Genomic DNA, 22,018 nt, shown 5'->3' on the forward strand with positions numbered 1-22,018 from the left:
TTCCTTTTTCTCTCTTTTTGACCAACAAGGCCACATGTACCATTGTAACAACCATTCTTTATCTAAGTATGTTCTTTTTTGAATGTCACCTTCTTAGTCTAATTTTGCTTATAATTTGGCATTGGAACTATTGTCTTGGGTGATTTTTATTATAAAAACTGATAATATGGGTTGTTTCAGGTTTAAGTGGTCTCTTGAAGTTGTTGTTACATGATTACACTTCTCAGTTTCCTTTATTAATTTGGACAAAGGCTCCAAGAAATATTATTGATACACAAACAATTTGCCTTGTGCATGTTATCTTTTTCTGACACGGACCAAATCAAGAGCGCATCAAGTCAAAGTCAATTCAATTGTTGGGAGATATTCATGGAGCATACATATCATTTAGTTAAGATTTTTCGAGAGAGCTTTATGCATGCGGGGGCAACGAAGGAACTTAAATAGATAGGATTGGAAGGAAGGGGAAAGCACCAAGCTCTATATTCCTGATGTTTTATTAATGCAAATCTCAACTTTGTGGCATCATATATTTCTTTGAGTAGTTTGCACACTTTTTAGTGCACTGGCCCCTACTGAGGAGGAAGGGCCCTTCTCAGCTATGTGATTTTTGTTACCGTGAATTTTATTTATTAGTCATTGATTACATAAGAGTTTTTTTTAATGTTGTGGTAGTATAAGTCCTGGATAGGTCCCTCTTAGTGTAGCAACAAATTATTTACTTTCATGCTACTGATTAGATTGCACTTTCTTTGGATGTGTGTGTTCAGCATTTGATTGGGTGATCAAGGGTTGCAGGAGTGTTGTTTATGGATGAGAGTGGTTGTGTAACAGAGTGATTTATTTTGTGACTGTGTGACTCTTTTCTGATTATGTTGAAGAGTGTAACAACTTGAATGTTTGTTGAGAGTGAGTTTTGCAATGACCTTGGTTTGAGATTCATTATGCTAGTTATCATTGCCCTTCCATAGAATTTGCATGATAGCCTTTAAAGTTAAGCCTACCCAGATTGATAATTAATGCAAGAGTGGACTTGTTGCTTTGATTTAAAGGAATAATTGTTTCGCCCAACAGTTAATGTGAAAATTATTTAATTCATGTTACAGTTTGATGGTGTGTTCATTTCATTTGAATGCGTGTTTCAACATTTGTTGAGAGAATGGTTCCAGGAGTGCTCTTCTTTTCCAAATAAGAGTGACAGTGTGACAAAGTGGTTTTATTCTGCATTATGTGTTTATTTCATGAGAGTGTGAACAAGATTTGAGAGTGTAACAACCACATTGTTTAGTTGTTGAGAGTGTGATTACAACTATTTAGTTTGGCATTCATTAGAACTAATCATTATTTTCCCTTGCATATATTTTGTGCAATAGCCTTACAATAACAAAACCCACCCGGATTGACAATTAATGTGAAGAGTTGGAACTATTGCTCTAAATTCAAAGGACAATTGTTCTGCCCAACAACAAGTTGAAGCAAAAATTGGAATGTTGTATGAAATTTGAAACAAAGTGACTTAAGGTTCAAAGTAAACATATAATAATTCAAAAAGTGTGTAAAATAATTAAATAAACAATCTACAATTTGAATCAATCAGATTGGCCAATAAACGAAGTCGAGGCGTTCATTTTAGTGAAGCGACGCAATTTTGGCCTACTTCACAAAAATGCATGCCCAGCCTTCATTTCAAGGGAAAATTGAATGATTCAACTTGGAGAGTATTTTTTTACTCATAAGTAACATTAATACAATTAAATATTTTTAACTGTGTATCGTTCCATTGATATGGTAGGCAACATTCCACCGTTTTCCCTAGGAGGATGCCATTTATCCTATCATGTTCCAACTATCTTCCAACCAATTTTACAATTAGAATGTACAACATTTTCATCGACTAAATATGGAAAAAAAGGGTATGTTGCCTCTACTCTATGTTGCAAGAAATACAAATTGACATATAAACAGTTAATATCCAACTAACTTATTGAAAGTCAACTATTGATATCTTGTTCTCCGTCCAGATAACAAAGTTGGTCCACTTTTTGTTTGGTAACATGTCCTTTTCGAAGTTTAAATGTTGACAAGTTAAATTAAATCATTCATTTAAACCAAGTATATAGTGAGGTGGAAAATAGTAGAATACACCATTTGTAACTAAAATAACTCAGAAAGAAGGAAGAATGAGGGTATGGTAGACATTTTTTTGAGTTGTTTAGAATTGGTTTGAAAACTAAGAAATTGTCATATTTGTCAAATCAATTGCAAGAAATTGACACATAATGTGAGGAACGTGAAAGAGGTTTTTGTCACAAATGGGCTTATTTCCAATTAATGACATATGTACAATCTTCAACGACCATTTTTATAAGCCCATTTTTTGTACATTTTCATTGTGTTCTTGACAAAGCAATTCAAGAACTCAAGTCACTAGTTTTGAATTTTGACCAAGAGAATTAAAAATTGTGCACAAGTGTAAATAAATCATTCATTCAATTATGATCGTACAATCTTTGTGTGCATTTGTATGTTTATGGCTTTCATTTTAAACCAAATGCCCATCATAGTAAAAATTGTTAAAATTTCACTTTTCATACATCCATTGTGAGCACATGAGGGAAGGTTATAAAAATTGAGTGGAGGAATGTTATTTCCCAATATGTATACCTATCTCATTCCCAAATCCATTTACTATACTAATTTTATAGCAGGGGTTGGCTTGCATTTTTATTAAACTAAAGGGATATCTCATGAATACATGACAACCCTTAGGTGTTTTTACTCAACAAGCTCCTTTTCAGCCCAAATTGAAAAATCGGGTGTATATTGAGGTGGAAAATAGTAGAGAACACCATTTCCAACTGAAATCACTCAAAAAGAAGGAAGAATGAGGGTATGGCAGGAATTTTTTATGAGTTGGGTTAAAAAAAAAATGTCATTTTGTCAAATCAATTGCAAGAAACAAACACAAAATCTGAGGAATGTGAAAAAGGTTTTTGTCATAAATACATCTATCTTTAACCCCATAGGCTTATTTTCAATTAATGACATTTGCGCAGTCTTTGGCGGGTATTTTCTAAGCTAATTTTTGTACATTTGCAGTGTGTTATTGACATAACAATCAAGAACTCAAGTCATTAGTTTACTATTTTGACTAAGAGACTTGCAAATTGTGCACAAGGGTAAATAAATCATTCATTCAAATATGATTGTGGAATCTCTACATGCATTTGTATGTTTTTGGCTTGCATTTACACCAAAAGTCCTACATAGTCAAAGTTGTCAAAAGTGTACTCTTCATAGATTGAATGTTGATTATAAAGCTTATTATATAAAATAAAATAGAAAAACATAAATGTTATTATATATCAAGTTTATTGTTCATATAAATGTCTAAAAACCTAGTTTGTTGGCATCCTCGATGTGTATCATGAACTTCCATCCTCCATGTGCATCCTTAGTGTGCATCCCCAACCTGCACCTTCAACTTCCATCTTCAATGTGCATTCTCAACTTCCATTCTCAGTGTGCATTCAACTCTGATTCAAAGACATCGTCGACCATGGAAACAGGGGCCTACTTTGCCACGCCATCAGCTGAAAAACAAGGTTTCCAACTTGATATTTTCTCAGTGAAAAAGTTCCAAGAGAGCACTGATGAATGGAATGATAGAAGCAAGTGGCCAAAAGGTATGCTCGATATACTCTCAAGAGAAAAAGTGCATCAATTTGTTTTTGGGGAATCTAATTTCATAACTAAAGAGATAGATGCAACTATTTTTAATTATGATCGTAAGTTGAAGGAATTGGTAAGTTTTGGGAATGAGGTTTACCTGGACCCTGATTTGGTTGCCAAATCAACTAATATACCATGCAGGGGAGGAGTAATGTTGGACCACTTGAAAATCCCTAAGGTAGAAAAGATTGGGATGGCCAACAAAATATGTGGACAAAATAGTTGTTACCCTAAATGGTTTAAAAATGGAAGATGTTTCCCTAGGATTATACAGGACCTTGATTCATATTGTCCTAAAGACCATTCTGAATCACCACAAGAAAGATATTTTCGGTGAATGCATGAAGCTGGTCATACACTAGGTTGAAGACTTGGCCATAGATGTACCATTTCTATTGGCTAAGAAATTGCACCACAAATTGTAGGAAAGTAAAGTTAAAAGGGTCAAGTTCAACTACCCGGGAACACTGCAAATAATTATTGACCTGTGTTGACCCAACACAGTGTGATCAACTAGTCCTAAACAAACATACAATAGGATGGGTAAAGTGCAGGAAGATAATGACAAAAGACCTCAACATGTTCTAAAGAAGAATGTGGAAGGGGTTGCTCCTATTACCACTTCACAATTACATGAAGATTTTTTGGAGGAAAATATGGAAAGTAACATCAATCGAGAGAACCTTGATGGATGTTGCAGCTTTGGCAGGCTTAAATACATGCCAAGATGTAGATATGTTGCAGGGATTTGTCAACACTGATGAAGAAGCTCTTGATGACAGTATTTCTGCTTCTTAAGAGGGTCAAAATGATTCTTGTATAAATAGTTGTGAATTGTGCATGACTAAGGATAAGCAGATTATTGAACTCATGCAACAAGTTGCAGATTTAGAGAAATCCAAAGAGTCATTATCTTCTCCACAGGTTCACCATGATTCCTCAAAAAAGAGTTGTAAAATATGCTTGAATAAGGATCAACAAGTTCTTCATCTAGAGTAGGAAGTCACAAGATTGCATAAATGTCTATGGATAGTGAACAGAGGGTAAAGGTATCTAGAGATAAGTACAAATGATAAATTGAAGAGTTGAAAGCTAAAAAATGTAACACTACAGATGATGGAATTAAGGAACTTAATGATTTAAAAGAAAATTCTAGGGTTGAAACGAATAAATATGCAGCCAAGCTACTAGAGCTAAAAAATGAGCTTAAAAACAAGCCTGAGGTTCTTAACAAACTACCTTTACAGACCTGATTCCACCTACAGTAAAACTTATGCATGAAGTGGAGAAAGAGCAATATATTCATACTTTAAAGGTTGAGTTTCTTAAGAAAACCAGTAAAATGGTTACTAAACACGGGGAAAAGATTGAAAATTATGAAGAAAGGGTTAAAATGATGAAGAGTGAGGTTGTAAAGTAAGATGAAGCGTTGAAATATGGTAAGAAATTGAAGGCCTTGTTAGAGTTTGAGCATTTATTAAGAGCACGAGAGAATATCTTGAATCAAGCTATTCGAGCAGTAGATACCAAAAAAAAAGAAACTCAAAGATATCTTGCTTAAGTATGATTGGGCCTTGTAAGAGTGAGAGATCTCGTCATTTAAAGTTGTTGTAGCAATGGATGTTGGAGGTGATGTGCTTAACACATCAACAATGAAGGAATCACTCAAAAACAAGCTAACTGCAAAGGAAGAGCAAATTAAGGAGCTTAAAACAAAAGAAAGCAACACAAATTATGGGATGCCAAAGTGAGATACAAGATTTGAAATCCCTAATTCACACTTTGCATAAGCCCATAGCTCTTGCACTTCCAATTTTACAGATTTCAGATCAACGAGTTTTGAAGGTTGAGTTGAGACACACAAAGGATACTATTCATGAAAAAGAAAAAGAATACTTTGAAAAGTAAAAGAAGAATGTGGAGTTTTTGAAGAATTAAGTTCCTTTGTACAATATACAAACAAAGTGAAGGAGTTGGAAGATAAATTGCAAGCAGGTGTTGCAACTTCCAAAGAACCAGAGGCTTGTGTAAAAAAAATAAAAAAGATTAAGTTCCTTTATACAATATAAAAACAAAGTGAAGGAGTTGGAAGATAAATTACAAGTAGGTGTTGCAACTTCCAAAGGACGAGAGGCTTATACACAAGGCAAGAGCCCTGAGGTGTTTTAGCTCAACATAAACCTTTTTAGCCCAAATTGAAAAACAAGGTGTATGAAGAAGTGGAAAATAGTAGAAAACACCATTTATACAGTCTTCGGTAGGCATTTTTTTGAGCCTAGTTTCTTGAAAATAGCAAAAAGAAATGATAAAAATAGAATCCAGAATATTCCAATTTTAATTTGTCCTTGAATTAAAATTCGAATTTAGTCTCGCGAGCTGCTTTGAAATTAATTAATTAATTCATTATGGATTAATTAGTTGGAGAAATTCAATTTAGAAGTCTTTCTGCAGTCATGCAACAATTATCCCTTAAATTAAGGAGATTATCCCTTAATTAAGGAGATAAGATTGAGTTACATTTGAGTTGTAATTAGTTAGCTCAGTTTACTGAGTTAAGTCCAGTTAAATTAGTTCCAAATTGTTTGAGGAACTAATTGTGAGTTATCAGTCAGTCGCTTCATGCATGCACTCAACAAGTGTACTCCAGATAATTGAAGATTCTCTCATCAGAAACTCATGCATGTCTATTATGAGAAAGACCCAGTTGAGCTAAATGTCAAGGACAGGTTACTATCAATTGCATGTGTTTTCCTATAAAGGAAACTCATCCATGCAGTCAAGGGAAGGTTCCTTGAGGATTGTGCAGTTCTGACAGTGTGTTAGAGCAATGTGTGAGAGCAGTGTTACACTGGGTGAAGGAGATCATCCCAGAGGTAACTGCGCAAGGAAATAGGAGCTTGGAGGGCAGAGGAGAAGGCTTGTGAGAAACTAGGTTTGCCTGTGAGCATCTAGGAGGATTGTATTGAGAGCTAGCTAGCTGTGAGAGCTAAGGCTTTGTATAATTCTGATGTATTTCCACCTTGTATGATAATAAAGATAGTGGGGTTTTTAGCTGAGGCTTTCCCCTAAGTATTTTCTGTATTTCATGTGTGTTGATTCTTCTTCTTTTGGTTAAATGTGTTCAGCTCTGATTCAGCTCGATCTTTAAGCTTCTGCAAGTTTGATAGTAGAAGTAGATTATAGTATTTTGCTTTGGTATATTGCATTATCGAGTTAATCTACAGTAAGATTTTCTACATAGATCTCAGAGGTATATTTGTAGAGAATTCGCAGGAAATTGTACATGGTATCGGAGCCAAGTTTATCAGAGCTATGAACAGTATACAAAGAAGAGAATTCGAAGTTTGAAGTTCGGGGTTGCAGGTGAAAATCGAATTCATATCATACTTAACAAAAAAAAAGAACGAGATAGGACATTATGCGACTAATTGCCCATCGAAGAAGTCCATGAAGGGATCCTTGGAAGGATCGGAAGGTAAGGCATTAGCCTCTCAGTTCGAAATGGACTTCACCCTCATCGCATGCATGGTGTCATTGATGATGAATTGTGGTTGGTTTCTTGACAGTGGAGCCTCATTCCACATGACCGGCGATAAAAGTTTATTCAGTGCCTTGGAGGAGAAAGACCTCAAGATGCGCATAGAGATGGGTGACGATGAAAGGTATAGTGTTTCAGGAGTGGGCACGATTGCTTTTCAGAGGGAGCATGGAGCTTCTATCACCTTGACAGATGTGAAGTATGTGCCCGGACTGAAGAAGAACTTGGTATCGGCCGCGATGTTGGAGGACAAAGTCTACGATGTTGTCTTTGGTAAGGGAAAGGTTTTCCTTAGACACATCACCACGAGATAGGTGAAGTAGATTGATTCACGAGTCAAGAACCTGTATTCTCTTGAGGTTCAAGATGCATGCAAAGCCTTGAGGAGCAAGGCAAATGTTAGTGACTTGGTGGTTGAGAGGGAGAGTAAATTACCTCTCAACATGCATCCCCAGAAGAAGTCTCAGACAATTGTGGAGGAGCCACAATTGGAGAAGTGAGCAGAGGGATCACATGGAGCCATACCTCCAGGTGTGAGGTGGGGCGATGTGAAGTGATAGTCCCAAGAAGGTTGAAATTGGGCAGGGTCCATTGAGAGGTTTTATATCATGATCGTACCTTGCTACAGGAGCCCAAAGTACATAGTAGCAGGAGGAATCAATGGGATTGATGCAGTTAGAGATCAAAGTGACAGAGGCTAGAGTAGTCAAATACTGAAGAGCGCAGAGAAGGATTGACAACAGTGTAGAAAGGCAGAGTCAGTCGAAGCGCAAAGTTTTCAGTTGACAGAGGCAATAGTAGTCAAAGACTTTGATGATAGATGCATCATACTGATTCAGGTTGGATGTTTTTTTTTTTTGTTTCTGGAGTTGTTGGAGCAACAACACCAGAGAGAAGTGTTGCATGCAGAGCATTCCAAAAGTTCAGGATCGGGATCGAGTTGAATTCCTTTTTTGTTGAGAGGGAGTGTTGAAAATAGCAACAAGAAATGATAAAAATAGAATCCAGAATATTCCAATTTTAATTTGTCCTTGAATTAAAATTGTGAATTAAAATTCAAATTTAGTCTCACCAACTGCTTGGAAATTAATTAATTAATTCATTATGGATTAATTACTTGGAGAAATTCAAGTTAGAAGTCTTTTTGTAGTCATGCAACAGTTATCCCTTAATTAAGGAGATAAGATTGAGTTATATTTGAGTTGTAATTAGTTAGCTCAATTTACTGAGTTAAGTCCAATTAAATTAGTTCCAAACCGTTGAGAAACTAATTGTGAGTTATCAGTCAGTTGATGTATGCATGCACTCAACAAGTGTACTCCAGATAATTGAAGATTCCCTCGTTAGAAACTCATGCATGTCTATTTGAGAAAGACCCAGTTGAGCTCAATGTCAAGGATAGGTTACTATGAGTTGCATGTGTTTTCCTATAAAGGAAACTCATCCATGTAGTCAAGTGGAGGTTCCTTGAGGATTGCGCAGTTCTGATAGTGTGTTAGAGCAGTGTTACACTGGGTGAAAGAGATCATCCCAGAGGTAACTACGCAAGGAAATAGGAGCTTGGAGGATAGAGGAGAAGGCTTGTGAGAAGCCAGGTTTGCCTATTAGCATCCAGGAGGATTGTACTGAGAGCTGGTTAGTTGTGAGAGCTAAGGCTTTGTATAATTCTGATTTATTTCCACTTTGTATGATAATACAGATAGTGGGGTTTTTAGCTGAAGCTTTCCCTTGAGTATTTTCTGTGTTTCATGTGTATTGATTCTTCTTCTTCTGGTTATATGTGTTCAGCCCTGATTCAACTCGACCTTTAAGCTTCCGCAAGTTTGATATTAGAAGTATATTATAGTATTTTGCTTTGGTATATTGCATTATCGAGTTAATCTATAGTCAGATTTTCTACATAGATCTCAGAGGTAGATTTGTAGAGAATTTGTATGAAATTCTACATGGTGTCGGAGCCAAGTTTATTAGAGCTGTGAATAGTATACGGAGAAGAGAATTCGAAGTTTGAAGTTCAGGGTTGTAGGTGCAAATCGAATTCATATCATACTTAACAAAAAAAAAAACGAGATGGGACATTATGCGACTAATTGCCCATCGAAGAAGTCCAAGAAGGGATCCTCGGAAGGTGAGGCATTAGCCTCTCAGTTCGAAATGGGCTTCACCATCATCGTATGCATGGTGTCATCGATGATGGGTTGTGGTTGGTTTCTTGACAGTGTAGCCTCATTCCACATGACCGACGATAAAAGTTTATTCACTGCCTTGGAGGAGAATGACCTCAATATGCGCATAGAGATGGGTGACGATGAAAGGTATAGTGTTTCAGAAGTGGGCACGGTTGTTTTTTAGAGGGAGCATGGAGCTTCTATCACCTTGGCAGATGTGAAGTATGTGCTTGGACTAAAGAAGAACTTGGTATTGGTCGCGATGTTGGAGGACAAAGGCTATGATGTTGTCTCCAGTAAGGGAAAGGTTTTCCTTATACACATCGCCATGAGACAGGTGAAGCAGATCGATTCATGAGTCAAGAACCTGTAAGCTCTTGAGGTTCAAGATTCATGCAAAGCCTTGAGGAGCAAGGAAAATGTTAGAGACTTAGTGGTTGAGAGGGGGAGTAAATTACCTCTCAACATGCATCCCAAAAAGAAGTCTCAGACAATTGTGGAGGAGCCACAATTGGAGAAGTGGGCAGAGGGATCACATGCAGCCATACGTCCAGGTGTGAGGTGGGGCGATGTGAAGTGATAGTGCCAAGAAGGCTGAAATTGGGTAGGGTCCATTGAGAGGTTTTATCTCATGGATTGTACCTTGCTACGGGAGCCCAAAGTACATAGTAGTGGGAGGAATCAGTGGGATTGATGCAGTCAGAGATCAAAGTGACAAAGGCTAGAGAAATCAGATACTGAAGAGCGTAGAGAAGGATTGACAACAATGCAGAAAGGTAGAGTCAACCGAAGTGCAAAGTTTTCAGTTGACAGAGGCAATAGCAGTCAGAGACTTTGATGACAGATGCATCATATTGATTCAGGTTGGATGTTTTTTTTTTTTTTTGGTTTATGGAGTTGCTAGAGAAACAACACTAGAGAGAAGTGTTGCATGCAAAACATTCCAAAGGTTTGGGATCGGGATCGAGTTGAATTCCTTTCTTGTTGAGAGGGAGTGTTGAAAATAGCAACAAGAAATGATAAAAAGAGAACCCAGAATATTCCAATTTTAATTTGTCCTTGAATTAGAATTCGAATTTAGTCTCACCAGCTGCTTGGAAATTAATTAAATAATTCATTATGGATTAATTAGTTGGAGAAATTCAATTCAGTAGTATTTCTGTAGTCATGCAACAGTTATCCCTTAAATTAAGGAGATTATCCCTTAATTAATGAGATAATGTTGAGTTATATTTGAGTTGTAATTAGTTAGCTCAGTTTACTGAGTTAAGTCTAGTTAAATTAGTTCCAAACTATTTGAGGAAGTAATTGTGAGTTATCAGTCAGTTGATGCATGCATGCACTCAACAAGTGTACTCCAAATAACTGAAGATCCCCTCATTATAAACTCATGCATGTCTATTATGAGAAAGACCCAGTTGAGCTAAATGTCAAGGATAGGTTACTATCAGTTGCATGTGTTTTCCGATAAAGGAAACCCATCCATGCAGTCAAGGGTAGGTTCCTTGAGGATTGCGCAGTTCTGACAGTGTGTTAGAGCAATGTGTGAGAGCAGTGTTACACTGGGTGGAGGAGATCATCCCAGAGGTAACTGCGCAAGGAAATGGGAGCTTGGAGGGCAGAGGAGAAGGCTTGTGAGAAGCCAGGTTTGCCTGTGAGCATCCAGGAGGATTGTACTAAGAGTTGGCTAGCTGTAAGAGCTAAGGCTTTGTATAATTCTGATGTATTTCCACCTTGTATGATAATACAGATAGTGGGGTTTTTAGCTGAGGCTTTCCCCTGAGTATTTTATGTGTTTCATGTGTATTGATTCTTCTTCTTCTGGTTATATGTGTTTAGCTCTGATTCAGCTTGATCTTTAAGCTTCCGCAAGTTTGATAGTAGAAGTAGATTATAGTATTTTGCTTTGGTATATTGCATTATCGAGTTAATCTACAATAAGATTTTCTACATAGATCTTAGAGGTAAATTTGTAGAGAATTTGCAGAAAATTCTACATAGTTTTGTATGTTTGGACTCGGTTCTTGACACAAAAGTCATTAGTTTCGAATTTTGACCTAGTGACTTACGAATTGTGCACAAGTGTAAATAAATCATTCATTTAAATGAGGTATATAGTGAGGTGGGAGATACTAGAAGAAACCATTTGCAACTAAAATCACTCAAAAAGAAGGAAGAATGAGGGTTGCCACGAATTTTTTTGAGCTGGGTAAAACTGGTTTAAAAACTGAGAAATTGTCATTTTGTCAGATTAATTGTAAGAAACCGACACAACATTTGAGGAATGTAATAGAGGTTTTTGTCACAAGTGCATCTGTCTTCAGCCCCATAGACTTATTTCCAATTAATGAGATATGTACAGTCTTTGGTCGGCATTTTTCTAATCCCAGTTTTGTACATTTGCACTTTGTTATTGACAGAACAATTTAAGAACTTAAGTCATTAGTTTTGAATTTTGACCAAGAGCCTTATAATTTGTGCACACGTTTAAATAAATCATTCAATCAAACCAGGTTTATAGTGAGGTGAATAAATAATAGAGCACACCATTTGCAACTGAAATCATTCATAAAGAAGGAAGAATGAGTGTATGGCGAGCATTTTTCTGAGATGGGTAAAACTGGTTTAAAATTTGAGAAATTGTCATTTTGTCAAATCAATTGCAAGAAATTGACACAAAATTTGAGGAATGTGAAAGAGGTTTTTTGTCAGAAATACATTTGTCTTCAACCCCATAGGCTTATTTCCAATTAATGACATTTGTACAATCTTGGGCGGGCATTTTTCTAAGCCCAATTTTGTACATTTTCACTTTGTTCTTGACAAAACAATTCAAGAACTTAAGTCATTAGTTTTGAATTTTGACCAAGAGACATACAAATTGTGCACAAGTGTAAATAAATCATTCATTTAAACTAGGTGTATAGTGAGGTGGAAAATAGTAGAACACATAATTTGCAACAAAATCACTAAGAAAGATGGAATAATGAGGGTATGGCGGGTATTTTTCTAAGCTCAGTAGAACTTGTTTTAAAACTGAGAAATTGTCATTTTGTCAAATAAATTGCAAGAAACTTACACATAATTCGAGGAATTTGAAAGAGATTTTTGTCACAAGTGCATATGTCTTCAGCCCTATAGGCTTATTTCCAATTAATGACATCTATATAGTGTTCAACGGGCATTTTTCTAACCCCAGTTTTGTACATTTGCACTTTGTTCTTGATAGAACAACTCAAGAACTTAAGTCATTAGTTTTGAATTTTGACCAAGAGACTTAAAAATTGTGCACAAGTGTAAATAAATCATTCATTCAAATCAGGTGTATAATGAGGTGGAAGATAGTAGAAGAAACCATTTGCAACTGAAATCTTCTCTCCTTTATCCAAGTCTACCAATGTAGCAATTCATCATATCTGCCAATGTTCAAGTTTGAACAAATATGCACTCTTGGGCCAAACTAATTACAATCTTGGTAATGAAATTTGAATTGGGAAATTATTGGACAATACCTAACCTTAAGATATAACCTTGCATCATGTCTGACAAATATCCTACATAACTATGTTTCCCACTTATACACAACTTTCACATAAGGCAAGTCAAAGCAAAACTTAGAATGTCATATGAAATCTAAAGTATAAATATTTATGCTCAAATTAAAGATATCACAATGAAAAAGTGTGTAAAATAGTAAAATAAACAATCTACACTTTGACTCAATCAAAATTGGCCAGTAAATGAAGTTGGGGCATGTATTTTAGTGAAGCAAGGCAATTTTGGCCTGCTTCACAACAATATATGCCCAACCCTCATTTCAAGGCCAAATTGAATGATTCAACTTGAAGAGTATTTTTTTACTCATAAGTAACATTAATACAATTAAATATTTGTAATGTTTCACATATATATTTCTGTTGTTCAAGAATACTCAAAATTGCATTAATTTCATATGGTAAAAGGTAGTGTTTGTGTACCTCAAATAAATGGACACCAGGACCTGTAATTAATTGGCAATGAGATAATGATCATTCCATCCTATGGGTCTGTGAAATTTTACCCAGATCTTGTGGTGTAACAACACCCTAATGGGCCTCAGTTCTTGGTTATAACAACAACCTCTTTTGTCCTTCTTATCTGTGATATGAGAAAGATTATGACAGAGATATGAAGGAGATATGTTGAGCCCATTGACAGAGATATCATGACAGACCTATCATTGTTCCGCTGCATTGTTATTGCTAATGTTTTGTTTACATAATTGCTTATGATGACATGGGGTGAATACAATGTGAAAATGTTGAAAATGTTTTAAAATGCAATTATCTACAACAAATACTTCTATCCCTAAGAAAATCAACATTGTTTCTACTCTACTGGTTAGTAAAGATGCAACAATATGTGTAAAATAATAACATAAATAATCTACAATCTGAATCAATCAAACTAAAATGTAAGCAATAAGTGTAGGGTTAGAATTATAGGTAGACTATATTTTGAATAGAGTATAATTAGTCCTTACAACAAAAATATTAATTGATATTAGCATTTTTTCCTCATGTAACACACTTTACCACTAGTGTGTATAACAATTTTGTTGCATTCCTCATTTATAACTTAGTTTATGTAATCATTTTAGAGCTAATTAAATTATTCCATAATGAATGTAGTGGATTACTGAAATTATGATTATTCTTTTGAATGTATTCTATTAATCTTTTTTTTTTTTTTTTTTTTTTTTTTTTTAAGCAAGAGTAGTGCCTTCTATTTCAATAAAACAAGCATAATTTACAAAATTTACACCAAGCCACCAAACTGCGTGGTAATGTGCTTGCAAGGATCGGTTTCGACATAAACTAATACTTCATCACTCTCAACCCTTTGAAAACATGCAAAAATAAACCACGGGACTCACAGGATCCACGGTCCCACTCCACAAAATCCCATCATCACCAACCTAATCCTACCTTGAAAACACCACCAACAAATAACCCCTGGACCTTACTAAACCTTGCAATTAATTCCGACCGTAGATCTGCTAAATTCCATCGAACGGCGGAACTGAACCCTCGCACAGCTTAAGTGATCGCTCTTTAGCGCGCGATGAGGGTGGTTTTCTGGCCCAACCCTCATCTGCATGTCAAGATTTGTATGTGATCGCTGCCCGAAGTTCAAAACTGCCTTTCGTACAAAGGTGGTGTGATCACACTTAAACCGCTTTGGAAGCGGTTTAGTGTTCCACCACTGAAACTGTCGAAAATTTTCCCGTCGTCTTCTGTTCCCCTTCTCCTCCCGATTTAAAGAGATGACCCTGTGCCTGACTTCGGGCCTGAGCATGGGAGAGATTCCCACAGTAGCTGAGGCCGCCCCTGACCGATCTTCCTCAAAAGGCTTGTCAAACTCGGAAAGTGAAGCATGCCAAAAACCGATCATTGTTATTTAGCTTCCTGAGTTTTGTTCTTATACACTTCTTTGTCCTCTTCCTCCTGGTTATGGCAGAGTTCTTTTAGGTTGCTCGGCGGCATTGCAGGCCAATCCATCAAAACTCTGCTATCTTTACATCTGACACCTTGGTTGGCCAGAATATCCGCCAGCTTGTTAGCATTTCGACGAACATGGATGAATCAAAGAGTGCGAAGTCCTTGAAGATGTCCCTAGATTTTATGGAGAACTGTATTAGCCTCCAATGTTTTGAGACTTTCTCTGGCCCTGTTCCATGACTGATTCTTTTGGCTGTGTTGATGACTAACACTGAATCCGCTTCTATTATTACATTCTGGTGATTGTTCTGTTTCAAAAATTCCAAGCCTTGTTCCAATGCCATTAATTCCTCCATGTTGTTGGTGGCTTTTCCTAGATGACCGTAGAAGAGGGAGATGATGCTTCCATCTTCATCCCTAAGAACCCCACCAAAGCCTGCCATGCCCGGGTTGCCCTTTGAAGCTCCGTCGATATTATACTTTAAAAAACCTACCGGGGGAGGATTCCAGAAATCTTTACCCGGTACCCTGATGTTTATTTTCCTGTCTATACCTTGCGGTCTCAGCCCCTGCATGCCTAACCGCCTGAGAATTGAAATCTCTGCTTCTGAGGGAGGATTTTTAGGGAGGTCCCTAACTGTAGTGCTGACTGTCTCCTTAAGCTGTCTTGAGATTTGCTCCAACACGCAAAGAGAGGAACTCTTCTCGTCTTTGAATATTCTTCTATTTCGCTCTTTCCACACATTCCATATGATGAAACTTGGTAACAGAGCCCAGGCAGAGTTAAGGACTTCATAATCTGAGAAATTATCCCTCCAATTAGTCAGGGTATTTGTGATGCTGCTTTTGTCTCTATCTGACTGTTTGAAGATGGTGGCGAAAAATTCCCATAACGTGGAGGTGAAAATGCAGCTATTGAGAAGATGTTCAAAGGTCTCCTCTTGGACTTCGCAGAGTTGGCATCTAGAGGGACCCAGTATACCTCTCTTCCTGATATTATCCCAGGTTAAGATTTTCCTATGGTGAACCAGCCACATAAATAGTTTGATTTTCATCCAGCCCTTGTGCCTCCATAGCTTTTGCCAAGTTCTGTCCGTAGTTTGGGCTACCATCCCAAGGAGAATCCCTTTCGCTTCCTTAATGTTGAGATTGCCTTCTTTGTTCATGCCCCATCTTAGTTGGTCCTGCCCTTCAGAAACTAGAATCATCCTCTGATCCACCAACCTCTTAAGGGTTTCTGCTTTACTGTTCAGGTCCTATTGTCTCTAACCTCTATTTCCTTCCATGTTCTCACTAAGGAAAAGGACAACACCTCTGCCACAACTATCATGTTGAGCGGAACCATTAAAGTATGGCCACGGATAAGATTTTCCAATGGGTTCAAAGCTAATATTTCGAGTTTTCTACCTTTGTTCATCCTCGGGGATCATGTTATAAATGTTGGCATTATGATTCAGGGTTGGCGCTATGGCACAGGTGTTGTCCTTGATGGCAACTCACTCAAGTGGCAAATCTCTGTTCAGGCTCTCAAAATAATAGAAAATGTGATACCTGCAGGTGAGCCTAACAAAAGCTGCGGACCCGCAGGTGCCCTGAACAAGAAGTGCGGGCATACCCGCAGGTTCTCCGAACAAAAGGTGCGGACGTCAAATTCACTCACTTTCATGCAGAGAAGCGCGCGCACGTGGGAATTTTTATGATTGGTCCATGGTATCTAGTCCGACGTGTGTGATCCTATGGTTTTGGTCCATGGTATTGCATCTAAAATATTGAACCCGGTTTTTGGGTCCCTTGTATTGGCTTTCTATGGTTTTGATCCATGGTTTGAGTAAGGGCTTGCCTATAAAAAGGAAAGGAGATCAATTGGCTAAGCACTTTTTTATGTGTTGAAAATCTTAAGAGGAACAAGATCTGAAATAATTATAATCGCTTGGTGAGTTAGAGTTGAACCTGAGCATGAGAAGACAGATCAACTGAGGGGTCGTGATCTCTTTGGCGCATGATCAGATCTGTGGATCTGACAGTTTGTGGCACATTGGAGGACTGATAATTTGGCTCTATTCGGAGGTCCGCAGGCGATCCACAGCGCAGGTGCGGTGGTACGCAGCTCAGCGACAAGAGCAGGTGCGGAGGTACGCAGTCCAGTAGAAGGCGCAGGTGCGGAGGTGCGCAGTCCAGCAGAAGCCGCAGGTGCGGAGGTGTGCAGACCAGCAGAAGCCACAGGTGCGGAGGTGCGCAGTCCAGCAGAAGCCGCAGGTGCGGAGGTGCGCAGTCCAGCAGATGGATCACGTGCGGAGATCCGCAGTCCAGTAAACAGAGTAGGTGCGGAGGTGCGCAGTTCAGCAGATGGATCAGGTGCGGAGGTACGCTGTCAAGTAGACAGAGCAGGTGCGGAGCTACGCAGGGTAGACAAAGAAGAACTGCGGATATTCGCAGGTTTCTATTGGTGAAGTTGCAGACTTTTCTTGAAATATTTGTTGGCTGCCTTTTGTCTATTGCTGCTGAATTCTGGGTTTAGATTACTGGTATTGCTTGTCTGGTTACTGCATTCTGAGAGGCTCATTAGTTGATTGTAAAAGGAGATTGGTTGATTCACATGTACTTGATGATTATTTGATGTTCATGGATCTAGTCTGAAAATTAATGAAACGTGGTCCTTGGAAGAAAAGAAGTAGGTCAGCACCTACGTACTAGTAGCTCAGCTAGTACAAGAGCTAAGGGGGTTGTAGCTCCCTTCCAGGAGAGACTGGAAAACGAGAGAGGGTTGTAGCTCTCTGCAGGTTGCAGCCTGCATACTGGTAAAGGACTGCACCAGTACAGAATCATTGTAAAAGAAGTTTCTAATTGAAAGAAGATAGAGACACATTGCAACAGGTGGTTTTCACCCACATTGGGTTTCCACATTATATCTGGTGTTCTTTGGTGTGGTTGTCTGTTTTTCTTGTTCCTGTTCATTATTATATGGTACTGACATTCAAATTAATGGTCAACATCTGAAGAATAAATTAAATTATAAATCTAGAGGGAATATTGAAAAGAATTTGATAATATTGATTCACCCCCCCTCTCAGTATTATTTCCAACAATTGGTATGAGAGCAGGTCCTTCAGAAGAAGCTTGATCGCTTGAAGGAATATCTATCATCATGAACAACTACGAGAGAGAAGCGTTGATCGGGCCACCAATTTTTGATGGGACAAACTTCGTATATTGGAAGGTAAGAGTCACTGCCTATCTTCAATCTCTTGGTACAGAAGTCCGGGATATCATAGATACAAGGTGTTAGCGCTCAAATCTGCCTCAGGCTGAGGAAGGCAAAACTCAAGGCAACATCAAACCAAGCTCAGCCTCGTAGCTAGCCCTACGAGGACAGGAGAGGGCTCTCTCCAGTCAATCTCGATAAAATGAGCAATAGGGTGCGAGATGACTCTAGAATGGGAACTGATTTTAGGCTAGTAAATTGATAGGAAAATTTGATTTAGATTTTTTGGGTTTTTGTTGGAGAAATGGGAAAGAACAATTTTGGGTGCGGGGATTAAGGTCAGATCTTTGCAGAATTCGAGTTGGGGCGAGGTAGGCAATAGTCTTGATGCCTTTGATCAGGTGTATGGATGGATCAGAATGACAAGGAGCTGAAGAGGGCAAAGGAGAACATGGATCCTCTCCAAACTGGCGAAAACATGTAAAACTAAACAAATTTAAAGGAAGAGCACTGTAAACAATGAATTCAACCTCATTTACTCATTCATTTAGTTTCAGAAGCATAAGAAGGGAATGGCATACATTAAACATGAATAAACTTACAATAAACTGAGAGATAACACCATCAAGAACTGAAAGCCACAAGAATCCCAACAGGTGCTGCAAAACCTCTGATCTTTCCTTAGCCAAAATATGAAAAATATGTACAATAGTGTGCCAAGATCTTCCCAAGGGTCCAACCTGTGCTACTGAATGAAAATTTACATATATAGATCAAGCTAACCTCATTTCCTAACCTCTAGGGGTCGATCTCCTCCTTCTAGGAGCAGTTTGAACAAATTCTAAACATGGAGCAAGAATCTAGGTGACCAAAACAACCTGCCTCTAGAAAGAAGGAAACTGATTCATTACATTAATTTCTTGCTAATTTGTGAATGAATCATCTAGAAGAAGGTAGACAAGTGCCATGTTACCTTACATACATCAAATTACATCATGTTGAGTCAAAAATCACATCAAGGAGTGAAACTGGTGAAAACTGGCTGAAATTCTGAGTTGGAAGGTGAAAAATTGGCCAAAATCCTCTATGCGCAGCGCACTTTTCAGGCTGATTTTGAGGCACTTACCGGCATCCAAATTGAGCTCACGATAGCTCGTTGGAAAGCCCTGGATGTCTACTTTCCAACCCAAGTGGAATTTTCCAATTTGGAGCTCATTTGCCCTCTCAAAATTGCATTCTCCCAGAGGTACTTCCTGTTGTTGCAAAAGGTGGCAGCAAGGTGGTTTTCATGGTGTTTTTGTGCCTTTTGACCGTCCAGAACTTGATGAAATACTTTGGAAATAGCTGAGCATGCGTAACTTACCATGACAAACCCAAAAATATAAATTTTTCCTCCAGCAAGTGTCCCAATCAAAAGCGAGCGCGCATGCGCGCTGCGCGTACAACCAAAAAACCTGTTTTTGGGGACCAAAATTTTCAAAATGACAAAATTTTCTCCGAATTCGCTCAAATTCGGAGTGAAGACCCTCCATCATGTTTCATGCTCAGCCAGCGAAGCCTCGGCCAAAACTCGAAGTGGATCTAGCCTCTTTCGTCGTTTTAGTGCTTTGCTCAACCTCCTTTGCAAAATCTTCATTTTTGCTTTGCCAACATGCATGCGAGCCCAATAATGATTCTTCATGTGACGAAGCATGTCTTTGTCTCTATTGGCCTTCGCCAACAACTCCTCCAGATGTCGATTGACTTTCTCAAGCCAAAATTGTCACTCAACAGGTGTCAAATCACCAGGTCTCTTTCGGGCTAGCCTTCGGTCCTCACGTATTTGTCGCAGCTCTATAAGTGTGTGCTCATCCTCTAACTGTTTATTGCGCTGCTCCAAGTATTTGATTAGACATTCTGCCTTCAGCAACTTCTCATTCAAGCTATCAATCTCGGTCTTTTGCTCTTGGATGATCTCTTTCAGCTTCGAGCTAGGAGAGCTCCTATCCACATCACCCAATGGAACATCAACATCATGACCACTTGAATGACCCTCCTCATAAATTGGCCTCTTGCCTCTGTCCTGAACCTGTACCTGTACTGAAGAAGAAAGCGAGACCCCTTCCACACCATGTGGAGATAATACTCGCCGTGTAGCGGCAAATAAGGCCCTGTGGCCTCGCTGATATGTCACACATGCTGGAGCGCTAACATGCTCGGTCTCAGGAATGTCAAACTGATGTGAAGGCCCTCCCTCATCATGAACTATCTCGGGAGGTGGCTGTGGCACTGTGAAAAAGTCGGGAGAAATGAATTCCTCCCAAGTAATACCCTGCTGTGTCAACTGATGAACCACTATGATCTTGATCAACGCATAATGATAAATACTCCTGTGCTGCTGTGCTGGGGTCTTCCTTTGTACTAATACAACCATCCTCTCTATGTTGCGAAACATGAAGTATGGAATGTTCATCAGACGTACCCTTGTAAAATGCATCAACAAACGGACATGGTACGCATAAAGACAGGAGAATCTGCCCTCACAACTGAAATACCGAATGATGAGTTTCATCAAAGGTGCAAACTGATCATTCAGGTATTGGAAAGGAAAAACCCTGCTCAAGTGCCTCATATACCTAGGTTTGATGTATGGCTCATAATAGGACTTCTCTAGCTGCTGACGCTTATTCCATTGCTCTCCAATATTTGGTATCCCAGTGGCATCTGCAATAGTCTCTGGTGACAAAATGAAATTAACTCCGGTGAGGTTTACATGGCCATCATGTAAATGTAGAACAAACAAGCGAGCTAATTCACGATGATGCTGAATTTGTGAAATTAGCTCACAATAGTGATAGCATGACTGACGACGAAAACAATCCATTGCAAGCGGGCAAGCCTGCAATTGAACCAAAGAGATAGGCTCTTCCCTGAGAGGCTTACCACCTTTGCCACCTCTGCGAGACCTTCGTGGCACTTTACCCTCTGCTGTAGAATCACTGTCATACTGCTGCTCATACTCTGACTCCGTGTCTGACATGTATTTGGTGTCAAGATGTCTGCGATATGAATAGTGATATAGGTGTGGTGGAGTCAAATTTCAATGTATACTCAAAACTCTACTATGTTTACCAAAGCATCATACAATCTATGCCATAATGATAATGCTCTGTTTTCAATGCACTGGCACAAAACAGTCACTGCTTGACAAATGAACAAAAATATAACTTGTGCCCTTTAGAATGTTGACTAAGGTTTACAAATGAGCATGGAGCTGGTTTTCATCAATGGAGGATGAGAAATGTTCACCAAACCACCCACATATCTTTAAAAAACCCTTAAAGAATGATTCTATCATGAATCTAGGGTTTCATTTTCCAAGACCCAATACATCAAATTCCCATTTTTTGAAACACACTTCAAACATCCTAACATTTACTAAGCAGCAATAAAATACCTACTTGCAAGCTTGGAGTGGATTTGGTATGATCTGGGCGCATGTACCAAGTTTTTTTGTTGCTGCTACCCAATGCGCAGCGCACCCTTCTATGCGCAGCGCCCTTGTAAATATACACTGGCCAGTGAGGCCCAATGCGCAGCGCACCACCCAATGCGCAGCGCACACTTCCTATGCGCAACGCACACCTCCAACGCTGTCCACGGATATGCAATCACAGTTTCGGCCTTCAAACACTTGAACACGATCTTGCTTTGGGAATTTGTGAACAAATAGACTTGTTTTCCCTTTTATATACAAACAAAATATCTCACCAAATCTGATTTGATTTAAATTGATTCAATAACCCACTTTGTAATGTTTGGCACTTTTTCACTTTTGGTCTTTTAATACAATACTGCTTTTTGATTTTCTCATGCTTTTCTGAGGTTTGAACTGATCATATTTTGTTGATTTTTGCAG

This window comes from Pinus tabuliformis, chromosome 4_2 (genome assembly GCF_031772625.1).
Source record: "Pinus tabuliformis cultivar Carrire ecotype Pingquan chromosome 4_2, CPIR1, whole genome shotgun sequence".
Classification (NCBI taxonomy): Eukaryota; Viridiplantae; Streptophyta; class Pinopsida; order Pinales; family Pinaceae; genus Pinus; species Pinus tabuliformis.